The 13042-nt window shown below is 42.9% G+C and overlaps 1 protein-coding gene across 6 annotated transcripts in view; it reads right to left on the bottom strand.

Moving 5' to 3' along the window:
• LOC130284075 (NXPE family member 2-like) overlaps positions 1-13042 on the bottom strand; it is a 67844-nt gene that overhangs the window by 16299 nt on the left and 38503 nt on the right. For all 6 annotated transcript variants that reach the window (XM_056534040.1, XM_056534039.1, XM_056534042.1 and 3 more), the window contains exon 2: positions 12000-12158. The gene's annotated coding sequence lies outside the window, so the exon portion shown is untranslated. The remainder of the gene's footprint in view (positions 1-11999; positions 12159-13042) is intronic.

Genomic DNA, 13042 nt, shown 5'->3' with positions numbered 1-13042 from the left:
ATAAATGAATAGATGTGTAAATGAAATTGAATTAATGGATTAAATAAATGTATAATTGTATAAATGAGAATAGATACTGTAAATAGATGAAAGGTATGTATAGATTAATAAATGAGAATGAATTAATAGATAAATGTCTAAATGAGAATGCATAAATGGAATGAATGAAAGAATTAATGAATAGATGAAATGTATGTATAGGTGAATAAATGAGCATAAATGGATAAATTAAATTAATGTATACATGAGAACGAATGAATAGGTTAAAGAAATGTAATGAATAGATAAAATGAACATATAGCTGTATAAAGGAGAATGAATGATTAGATTAAATAAATGTATAAATGAGAATGAATAGATTAAATTAATGTATAGCTGTATAAATGTGAAAAAAGGAATAGATGAATTGAATGTACAGTTGTATAAATGGGAATTAACGAACAAATGAATGACTAAAATGTACGGATGGATAAATAAGAATGAACAAATGTATGTACGCATGGATGCATGAATTAGAATGAACTGAATTAACAAATTAATTAAATGAATGAATGAGAATCATTCAATGAATAAGAATAAACAAATAATTAATTAATGAATGAACAAAATCACAGATAGATAAAAAATGATCATATTCTTTTGTAGTGTAAACCACCCCTATAAGAGTAGGGTGTCCCATTGGCTGGTGATGGCAGCAGTTGGGTAAAGAAGCGCTCGCAAAAATATTATGAGGGGTACCCGATTCTGTTTTGACCAAATTTAATTAAAATGTGTTTATTAGTGTTGAAGTCGATTTTTGGGGCAAGTGAAACACTAGTAAGCAGAGTTTCCCTTTAAGCAATATTGGCAGAATGCACAATACACAATGACAGCAGTGTCCCCCATAAACAATGACAGCAGTGTCCCCCATAAACAATGACAGCAGAGAGTCTCCTTATAAACACTACCAGCACAATGCCTCCGTAAACAGTGCCAGTAGAGTGCACACAAAACACTGCAACAATGCAGGAAGAGTTCCCCCATATTAATACTACCACATAATGCCTCCCATAAACAGTGCCAGCAGAATACCCCCACATAAACACTACCAGCGGAATGACGCTTCCCCCTAAACAATGCAGGCAGAGTGCCCCCACATAAACACTACCAGCAGAATACCCCCCCCCCCCCCTAAACAATGCAGGCAGAGTGCCCCCACATAAACACTACCAGCAGAATGCCCCCCCCCCCTAAACAATGCAGGCAGAGTGCCCCCACATAAATACTACCAGCAGAATGCCCCCACATTAACAGAACCAGCAGAATGCTCCCACATAAACACTACCAGCACAATGCCTCCATAAACAGAACCAGCAGAGTGCACACAAAACACTGCCAGGAGAGTGCCTCAAAACATTGTAGCAAAATGCCCCCATTAATAATGCCAGCAGAGTGCCCCAAAACACTGCAACAATGCAGGCAGAGTGCCCCCATATTAATACTACCAGCAGAATGCCCCCCATTAACAGTGCCTGCAGAATACCCCCACATTAAACGGGCAATGGAAAGAAGAACGTTGCACTCACCACAAATCAGCAGATTTTCTTTAAATTATGGTTTATTCATCTTTTACTCCGAAGTGATGTACAAGCAGACAGGAAGGGGGGCGGGAGGGGAGCGGGCATCAGGTCCATGGCGCTGACTGAGTGCGACAAGTCGTAGAAGAAGAACTGTTTGATCACGCTACTCAGGAAGAGCCACCGGTTTATATATGTGTAGGTGACTCAGGTAAGTTGCGCCAAAACCTGTCATGGTGATGGTGAATACTCAGGTAAAGTTTTGGACAGCGTGTATGTGTGCAATGTGAAAAAAATGTATGTATGCGCACCAGGACATGTGACTGAAACACCGGAACTTTGGGCATAGAACATTCAAATAACCAAAGTAGACAGCTGAATTTACAGATAATTACAATGCCGTATGGTGTCAGTCACAATGTACAAGGAAGAAGTCACTAATAAGAGGCACAAATTAGCCTTAGTTGGGGATGGTAGAAAAATTGGGATGAATGGAACGGCATCAAAGGTGAGATCAAACAGTGCACCAATGGCTGGAGGGGAAGTTATGACACGAACGGAAATTATGGAATACAAAAGAAAAAAAGGAAAAGCAGAAAAAATCCTGAAAATTGTGTTCCTAAGGAGAGAAAACAAAAAGCGAACAAATAAAAATATAAAGTAAGCAGCGGATGGTTTAAATACAAGCATTCAATTCATTTGTCTCATTTCGGTCAAGTCCTTCTGTGGTTCTTAAAGGAGATATCGGGAGCTGAACAACTTATCCCCTATCCTAATTTGTATTGAGGGGGCGTGTCAGCTGCCGCTTTGTGCGGTGGTCGACACCCGCTATCTGGCCAGCAAGCCGGGCCCTGTACAGGAGATCGAGGGGGGGCCCCAGCGGTCGGACCCCCGCGATCTGAAACTTATCCCCTATCCTTAGGACAGGGGATAAGTTTTTCAGCACTGGACTACCCCTTTAATTTCAAGATCCTGATAGCTTCTTTTTGGCGCAGAACAATTTCTTTCGTCTTTCCAGGGTATTGGTGCAGGACATGCTCAATCCCCAGAAATTTAAGGCAAGTCCCTGGAGTGGACACTGCAGACATGTTCAGATAGTTTCGGCACTCCAGTGCCCAATCTGGAGTGCCTTAAATGTTCTCTGAACCTTGTGAACAGGGCACGAATGGTGGAGCCCACGTAAGACATTTCACACGGGCATAAGATGGCATAAACTACGAAGTCTGTTCTGCATGTTATCAGATCTTTAACATGTATGTTGACGCCCCGATGCGATAATGACTTCCATTCAGGTAGTGAGAGCGATAGGAGCAGTGGCCGCATTTAAAGTTACCGGAGAAGAAGAGGTGAGCCAGTCAGATTTCAGGGTGTTGGAGGAAAATGTGTGTGGTAGCCTAGGGGGTATGTAGGGTAATTGGGGTGTTGCGGTTCTGTATAATAAAGGGCACTGTTAACCCTTGTCACTCGTGACGCCAGGGTGAGGGTTAAAACTCTGTAGCGATGCTGGGCCTATTGCCACCCTTCCCAAGAGCGAAAGGTGAGTGTAAAATAAATTGAGCGTCCACAGCAGTGCTGAACTTCAAACTTGCAGGAATTTTACTGAAGATTTTCTGTACATGCAGTATCGGTAACAGTCCAGATAACAGAGTCTCTATAGACAGCACAGCAGTGACTGACAGCTGCTTAGGACCGGAAAGTTCTCTTTAGATTAGGAGGATTGTATTTGCATAGATCCGCTGGATTTAGGGGTTAGATTAGGTCCAGTGATCTTGCGGAGATAGCGGGGGATTGTAAGAACTATTCGTCTCTAGCGCAGGCTTAGACCGCAAAGCTTTGGCCTAGTAAATTGTCTTGTAAGCTGCGGAGGTCCTACCTCATCCAGAGTCAGCAACCCAAGAGAGCGACAAAATGGCGCAGCTCCCTTATATGGGCATGGGCTGACCGTTTTGGAATGGTCCATATGAGCTGTCACTCACCGTTACAATGGATTGTGGGTGATCACCTGACGAGAACCACCAAAGGTCCTTTAGCAAAACCATAGAGTTCTGTAACCCGGTCACATGACCCGTAGGTCCTGCATCGTCAAAACAAGTAAGCAACACCATATACATATATTTATATAGATAATATTCATAAATATTAAATTACTAAGGGGTGACTAGGGGTTAATTAGGGAAGCGAGCCCCGACAGTCCTAGGGACTCTAACTTTGGGGACTAATAACCAAGGCACAGTATGAAATACGGTGCCAGGACACCACATGTGCTTCTTACTAGACAATCTTTAAAGGGGTACTCCGGTGAAAACCTTTTTTCTTTTAAATCAACTGGTGGCAGAAAGTTAAACATATTTGTAAATTACTTCTATTAAAAAATCTTAATCCTTCCAGTACTTATTAGCTGCTGAATGCTACAGAGGAAATTCCTTTCTTTTTGGAACATTGATGACATCACAAACACAGTGCTCTCTGCTGACATCTCTGTCCATTTTAGCAACCATGCATAGCAGATGTATGCTAAGGGCAACGTGGTGGCTCAGTGGTTAGCACTGCTGTCTTGCAGTGCTGGGGACTTGAGTTCAAATCCCACTAAGGACAACAATAAATAAAGCTTTATTATTATTATAATAACGTCAGCAGAGAGCACTGTGCTCGTGATGTCATCAGAGAGCATTCCAAAAAGAAAAGAATTTCCTCTGTAGTATTCAGCAGCTAATAAGTACAGGAAGGATTAAGATTTTTTAATAGAAGTAATTTACAAATCTGTTTAACTTTCTGCCACCAGTTGATTTAAAAGAATAAAGTTTTTATATGTGAGTATGCAATAAAGAAACCACCCTGAAAAAGAAGTCAATGGTGAGTCTGACGACTTTTTTCACTATTTTTCTCTGCTTCAAGATTTGTGATTTGCTATTACCAGTCAGAGCACCACCAACACTTCGGAGAACACTCCTACACGTCCCATAGTTCAAGCCCGTGAGAATATCAGCAGCAGTGCCGGACATTACAGTCTTCTTCTGAATAATTTACAAATATGTTTAACTTTCTGCCACCAGTTGATTTAAAAGAAAAAAGGTTTTCACCGGAGTACCCCTTTAACCCCTTAACGACGCAGGACATATATTTACGTCCTGCGCCGGCTCCCGTGATATGAAGCGGGATCGCGCAGCGATCCCACATCATATCACGTCAGTCCCGGCGCTCATCAACGGCCGGGAGCCGCGGCTAATACCACACATCGCCTATCGCGGCGATGTGCGGTATTAACCCTTAAGAAGCGGCGGTCAAAGCTGACCGCTGCTTCTAAAGTGAAAGTGAAAGTGACCCGGCTTCTCAGTTGGGCTGTTCGGGACCGCCGCGGTGAAATCGCGGCGTCCCGAACAGCTGACAGGACACCGGGAGGGCTCTTACCTGCCTCCTCGGTGTCCGATCGACGAATGACTGCTCCGTGCCTGAGATCCAGGCAGGAGCAGTCAAGCACCGATAACACTGATCACAGGCGTGTTAATACACGCCAGTGATCTGTGTGAAAGATCAGTGTGTGCAGTGTTATAGGTCCCTATGGGACCTATAACACTGCAAAAAAAAAGTTTAAAAAAAGTGTTAATAAAGATAATTTAACCCCTTCCCTAATAAAAGTTTGAATCACCCCCCTTTTCCCATAAAAAAAATAAAACAGTGTAAAAAAAATAAATAAATAAACATATGTGGTATCACCGCGTGCGTAAATGTCAGAACTATAAAAATATATAATTAATTAAACCGCACGGTCAATGGCGTACGCGCAAAAAAATTCCAAAAAAGCGTATTTTTGGTCACTTTTTATACCTTTAAAAAATGAATAAAAAGTAATCAAAAAGTCCAATCAAAACAAAAATCATACCGATAAAAACGTCAGATTACGGTGCAAAAAATGAGTCCTCATACCGCCCTGTACGTGGAAAAATAAAAAAGTTATAGGGGTCAGAAGATGACATTTTTAAACGTATACATTTTCCTGCATGTAGTTATGATTTTTTCCAGAAGTGCGACAAATTCAAACCTGTATAAGTAGGGGATCATTTTAATCATATGGATCTACAGAATAAAGATAAGGTGTAATTTTTACCGAAATATGCACTGCGTAGAAACGGAAGCCCCAAAAAGTTACAAAATGGCGTTTTTTTCTTCGATTTTGTCGCACAATGATTTTTTTTTCCGTTTCGCCATGCATTTTTGGGTAAAATGACTAATGTCACTGCAAAGTAGAATTGGTGACGCAAAAAATAAGCCATAATATGGATTTTTAGGTGGAAAATTGAAAGGGTTATGATTTTTAAAAGGTAAGGAGGAAAAAACGTGCAAAAACGGAAAAACCCTGAGTCCTTAAGGGGTTAATAGTCTTATTCTTTCTATAGGCGAAGATGGGTTTGTTCCTCGCTACTTCATGAAAATCAGGATCTTCTTCCAGCAGGTACCAATGTTTAAATGGGTACTCCTGCCCTAAGACATCTTGTCCTCTATCCAAAGGATAGCCGGGGACCCCCGCAATCTTTCATGCAGCACCCACCTGTGAGCACTGCAGAATGCGCTGGAGGCTCCAAGTCTTATGCCTCCTGACCACAGGGACGGAGTATCGTGACATCACGACTCTGCCCCCGAGTGACACAATGCCCCGCCCCCTTAATGCAAGTCTATGGGAGGGGGCATGACGGCTTTCCCCTCCCCCAGCCGGTCTCCGGTAACCGTTGGCTGAAAACGAGGTGTGAATGCAGCCTTGGAAAGGTCCTAAGATTTGATAAGACCTTTTGTGTGGGATCATAAGTGGTTTCCCATAGGTCCTGGTGTCAGGCAGTTGTCTGGGGTACAAGACGGCTTTCATATCCCTGGTGACTGCGTCTTTACATGTTTCCAGGTTGTTACCACTAACTAGTGGCGGTGAGAACGTGGACTTTTCTCCTCCCTTTTATTGAATGTGTGTCTGGGGTTATTCCTTTCTTCTGAGGAGATGGTGTCTGATTCGGTGGTCCAATAATCTTTGATGACTTTACTTTTCTTCTGTGGAAAGTTTTTTCTTCTTGAACTCCTCTGCATTATTTTCCAGGTGAGGATTTGATCCTGTTCAAAGTCCAGATGGTCTCTGAGAACTTTGTCCCTTTTCCTCTCTTTAACCCCTTAAGGACTCAGCCCATTTTGGCCTTAAGGACTCAGACAATTTAATTTTTACGTTTTCATTTTTTCCTCCTCGCCTTCTAAAAATCATAACTCTTTTATATTTTCATCCACAGACTAGTATGAGGGCTTGTTTTTTGCGTGACCAGTTGTCCTTTGTAATGACATCACTCATTATATCATAAAATGTATGGCGCAACCAAAAAACACTATTTTTGTGGGGAAATTAAAACGAAAAACGCAATTTTGCTAATTTTGGAAGGTTTTGTTTTCACGCCGTACAATTTATGGTAAAAATGACGTGTTATTTATTCTGAGGGTCAATACGATTAAAATGATACCCATTATTATATACTTTTATATTATTGTTGCGCTTAAAAAAAATCACAAACTTTTTAACCAAATTAGTACGTTTATAATCCCTTTATTTTGATGACCTCTAACTTTTTTATTTTTCCGTATAAGCAGCGGTATAAGGGCTCATTTATTGCGCCATGATCTGTACTTTTTTTTGATACCACATTTGCATATAAAAAACTTTTAATACATTTTTAATAATTTTTTTTTTAATAAAATGTATTAAAAAAGTAGGAATTTTGGACTTTTTTAATTTTTTTTCGTTCACGCCGTTCACCGTACGGGATCATTAACATTTTATTTTAATAGTTCGGACATTTACGCACGCGGCGATACCAAATATGTCTATAAAAAATGTTTTTTACGCTTTTTGGGGGTAAAATAGGAAAAAACGGACGTTTTACTTTTTTATTGGGGGAGGGGATTTTTCACTTTTTTTTTACTTTTACTTTTACATTTTTTTTTACACTTGAATAGTCCCCATAGGGGACTATTCATAGCAATACCATGATTGCTAATACTGATCTGTTCTATGTATAGGACATAGAACAGATCAGTATTATCGGTCATCTCCTGCTCTGGTCTGCTCGATCACAGACCAGAGCAGGAGACGCCGGGAGCCGCACGGAGGAAGGAGAGGGGACCTCCATGCGGCGTTATGAATGATCGGATCCCCGCAGCAGCGCTGCGGGTGATCCGATCGTTCATTTTAATCGCGAACTGCCGCAGATGCCGGGATCTGTATTGATCCCGGCACCTGAGGGGTTAATGGCGGGCACCCGCGAGATCGCGGGCGTCGGCCATTGCCGGCGGGTCCCTGGCTGCGATCAGCAGCCGGGATCAGCCGCGCATGACACGGGCATCGCTCCGATGCCCGCGGTTATGCTTAGGACGTAAATGTACGTCCTGGTGCGTTAAGTACCACCTCACCAGGACGTACATTTACGTCCTGCGTCCTTAAGGGGTTAAAGGGGTATTCCAGGAAAAAAAAAATTTTTTTATTAATCAACTGGCTCCAGAAAGTTAAACAGATTTGTAAATTACTTCTATTAAAAAATCTTAATCCTTTCAGTACTGATGAGCTTCTGAAGTTAAGGTTGTTCTTTTCTGTCTAAGTCCTCTCTGATGTCACCTGTCTCGGGAAACGCCCAGTTTAGAAGAGGTTTGCTATGGGAATTTGCTTCTAAACTGGGCGTTTCCCGATACACGTGTCATCAGAGATTACTTAGACGGAAAAGGACAACCTTAACTTCAGAAGCTTATAAGTACTGAAAGGATTAAGATTTTTTAATAGAAGTCATTTACAAATCTGTTTAACTTTCTGGAACCAGTTGATATATAAAAAAAAGGTTTTTCCTGGATAACCCCTTTAAGGTCCTTCTGTAAGGTGACCAATTTATCATCAATTTTTTTGTAATGGTTGTTTTCATTCCGTTTCCGTTAATCTTGATTCTAACTCCAATGAAATTCTTGGAACTGCGAGGGTTCTTTATAAGCACGTAGTCCTCTCTATTGTTAAGGACCTGGGATTTCAAAGATTTTATGGTAAAAAAAAAAAGACGAGTCTCTTGTTCCGAGATTTTTTGCAATCTGAACTCGAGATTGCGAGTGCTGGTAAGTTCAACTTCTTCCTTATTTCCCATAGATTCCTATTTGGAACCCAAAAATCCCTATGTTCCCATATATTAGTATAATCAGTGTTCCCACAAGCTTTATTAGAAAATTACTAAATTGTAACAAAAAAGAAGAATTTGCACACACTTTAAAATTAGACTCAGCTCGGGCCAGTTACATAGCTTTTCTAAGATCTATGATTTTGGGGAGTTATACTCCTCTCTTGCTGATATTTTTTAGGAAAGCATGCCTGCAGTTACATGCTATTCCATTTGCTGGCCTCCGCTAGTGCGATTAAAAAAGTCCCTACTCTGCCCCCCTCGACATGTTTCGCTACTAAGTAGCTTTATCAAGAGGTAGCGGGCATATGCCCGCTACCTCTTGATAAAGCTACTTAGTAGCGAAACATGGGAACATAGGGATTTTTGGGTTCCAAATAGGAATCTATGGGAAATATTGATTGACCCCTCCATATATATTGGTCTGTTTGGGGATTGTTTGTTCAACTTCTTCCTTAGGATCAAATGTTTCAAAGAACGTGTCCGCGTCCTCCCTTCCCTCTTTTAAGTGGAAGCAATCAATGGCTTCTTGAACAACAGAAAGGTCCTGGTCCATTTCCATGGGCAACGGCTTAGTGTGCAACAGGTTGAATGAAAGAGGAAAAGCAATACACGTTTGTATAGAGAAAAGGATCGCGCACGCAATCCGCAGTGGTCCCATAAATGGGGTACTTTTTTTTTTTGTGGTCCGGGCAGAGCTACAGTACCCCATTTATCGGACCACTGCTGATTGCATGTGCGATCTTCTTTCCTCCAAAACACGAGGATGCCAGGGACTGCAGTTTACCTATCACCTTGCTCCATCTACCTCAATTGGTCGGATGCTCTCCGTGCCAGCCTGCACATTGCTGGGATCATCTACCTCACCGAGACTTTTTACCTATTCGGAGACCGGACGCCACTCCGTGCCAGCGCCAATACCTGCCCTCACTCTGAGACTCTTGTATGGAGGAAAAAAGGAAAAAACAGACGGAGTTGCGCACCTAAGTCCCGTAAGTATGATAAAACTAGGAAAAACAGATAGTGAGTGCGTGCTCACCTTATGATGTTGCACTTAATATTGCGTATCGCCCTGTATGACGGGCAAGTAGCCGGGGTGCAGCCAGAAGCCCTCCCGTCCGGACGTAACCTTTGGTCGGTGTGGAAGTGAATGCAGGATATTGTAAACTACCGCTCCCTGAACTTTTCACACAACAATTTACCGTGATATCAGATCATTGAACTTTCTTATATACGGACATTTTCAGGCCATCTTTATCTACTCATCTTTTAGGTGGTTGTTTTATTCATATATTCATATATTTTTATATGCTAACATCTGGTGCAAGGGCCCTGCCCAGATGTGAGCTGTGATATTTATTTATACTATTAAACATTGTTCATATTATTCCTAACCTTGATTCAGGTTTTCTATAATTCTACTGTCTACATTTACTACAGTTTATTGAGTAAGCTTATTTTTACTATCTTTTTTCTCTTTTTCCCTTCCTTTTTTCTTTTTCTTCTATTTCTCTCCATCTCACCTCTTCTCTTTACTATCCCTTGAGGACTAGTCATATAATATCTATTATATTAGTATTTTCTATGGTTTATTCATCTTATACTCCGAAGTACTGTACAAGCAGACAGGAAGGAGGGAAGGGAGGGGAGCGGGCATCAGTTCCGTGGGGCTGACTGAGTGCGACGAGTCATGGAAGAACTGCGTGATCACGTTACTCAGGAAGAGACAGGGACCAGCTTATATGTGCGATGTAGGTGACTCAGGTAAGGTATACCCCACATAAACACTACCAGCAGAATGCCCCCCCCCCCCATAAACAATGCCAGCAGAATGCCCCCACATAAACACTTTCAGCAGAATGCCCCCCATTAAGTGACAGCAGAATGCCCCCACATACACACTACCAGCAGAATGTCCCCATTAACAGTGCCAGCAGAATGCTTCCACATACACACTACCAGCAGAATGCCCCCCATTAACAGTGCCAGGAGAATGCTTCCACATAAACACTACCAGCAGAATGCCCCCACATACACACTACCAGCAGAATGCCCCCAATTAACAGTGCCAGGAGAATGCTTCCACATAAACACTACCAGCAGAATGCCCACCATTAACAGTGTCAGCAGAATGTTTCCACATAAACACTATCAGCAGAGTGCCCCCCATTAACAGTGTCAGCAGAATGCCCCCACATACACACTACCAGCAGAATGCCCCCCATTAACAGTGCCAGCAGAATGCCCCCACATACACACTACCAGCAGAATGCCCCCCATTAACAGTGCCAGCAGAATGCTTCCACATAAACACTACCAGCAGAATGCCCCCCATTAACAGTGCCAGCAGAATGCCCCTACATTAACACTTTCAGCAGAATGCCCCCCATTAAGTGTCAGCAGAATGCCCCCACATACACACTACCAGCAGAATGCCCCCATTAACAGTGCCAGCAGAATGCTTCCACATAAACACTACCAGCAGAATGCCCCCCATTAACAGTGTCAGCAGAATGCCCCCACATATACACTACCAGCAGAATGCCCCCCATTAACAGTGCCAGCAGAATGCCCCCACATACACACTACCAGCAGAATGCCCCCCATTAACAGTGCCAGCAGAATGCCCCCACATACACACTACCAGCAGAATGCCCCCCATTAACAGTGCCAGCAGAATGCCCCCACATACACACTACCAGCAGAATGCCCCCCATTAACAGTGCCAGCAGAATGCTTCCACATAAACACTACCAGCAGAATGCCCCTACATAAACACTGCCAGCAGAATGCCCCCATATAAACACTGCCATAAAAAAGCCCCCCATAAACAGGGCCAGAAGAGTACACCAAAAACTTTAGCAGTGTGCCAACCGTTACAAGGCAAAAAAAATAAAGTCCCATCAGGGCAGTGACACGATAATCCTCTTTTTCTTACTTGAGGTTTAGTTACTGTACTTATAGTTTAAAGTCCTTTTGCCCTTACCGTAATGATCTCCTGCTGAGCCTGTGCTGTTGCAAAACTACAACTCCCAGCATGCCTGGACAGCCGAAGGCTGTCCAGGCATGCTGGGAGTTGTAGTTTTGCCACAGCTGGAGACACACTTTTTGGAAAACACCTCCTCAGACTTAAACAGCAGAAAATTCACTAATACAAGTGTTCCCCAGCCTGTGGCTCCCAAGCATGAGTTGTAGTTTTATGTATACAATATATAGTTCCTTCACATCCACCACCCATGGATAATATAGTCGAGGGGTTACTTACAGGAATACCAATGGAGACGTCTTTCAGCAGCGTCTCATCCCAGGGCAGCGTCTTGTCTCTCTCCTCAGGTCACCTCAGCTGCATCTTCTCAGGAGATTTTCCTCCCACAATTATAATGCACCTCATTCACAACCGGTTCTCCTGCTCCATAAATTTCCTCTATAAAAAAAAAAAAAATGGCCTAATCTAGGGACCCAGCACTGACAGACGCAGCAATAAACTAACACGTAGAATCAACGGCACGCCATTTCTGAGATGGCGGAAGAGCTGCCGTCAGAATTGGGAAATTCATAGTAGGGGAGCCACATGACTAAGTTAGACAGGTAAAAAGGGGGCTCCGCTTTATAGACGACGCTCACTGTGCATTTTCAGATAGTACAGAATAACTATTAGTTTTTTACAAAATATTTTTTTTACATTTTTTTTTTTGGGGGGGGGGGGGGGGGGGTAAAAAAAAAAGCCCCCTATTTTTCCTAGTCCATGATATTCTTTTTGATTTTTTTTTTTTTAAGTAGGGGGATATATATCTACAAATATCTGCAATATCTTCAAATGATGGGCACTGCAATGGGGACCAGGAGGACACAACAATATATGGCTGATTTATCCAAAGGATAGGGGATAAGATGTCTCATCGCAGGGGTCCCGCCACTGGGACCTCTGCAATCTCGGTGCAGCCCCCAGCATTCTGTGCTGGGGGCTGCCTCCGAGACCGAGATGTGACATCACGCCACACCCCCTTCAGTCAGGCCCCCTCCCATAGACATTAATGGAAGGGGTGTGTCGTGACGTCACTAGGTGGAGTGGCCGTGAAGTAACGTCTCGGTCTCAGAGGCGGCATAGAATGCTGGGGGCTGCACCGTGGGACCCCTGAAATGAGACATCTTATCCCCTATCCTTTGGATACAGGATAAGATGTATGAGGCCGGAATACCCCATTAAAGGGGTACTACTGTGCTGACAACTTATCCCCTATCTAAAGGATAGGGGATGAGCTGCCTGATCGCGCGGGGTCCCGCCGCTGGGGACCCCCGCGATCTCGC

This window comes from Hyla sarda, chromosome 8 (assembly GCF_029499605.1).
Source record: "Hyla sarda isolate aHylSar1 chromosome 8, aHylSar1.hap1, whole genome shotgun sequence".
Classification (NCBI taxonomy): Eukaryota; Metazoa; Chordata; class Amphibia; order Anura; family Hylidae; genus Hyla; species Hyla sarda.
This window is presented reverse-complemented; position numbering and strand designations above follow the sequence as displayed.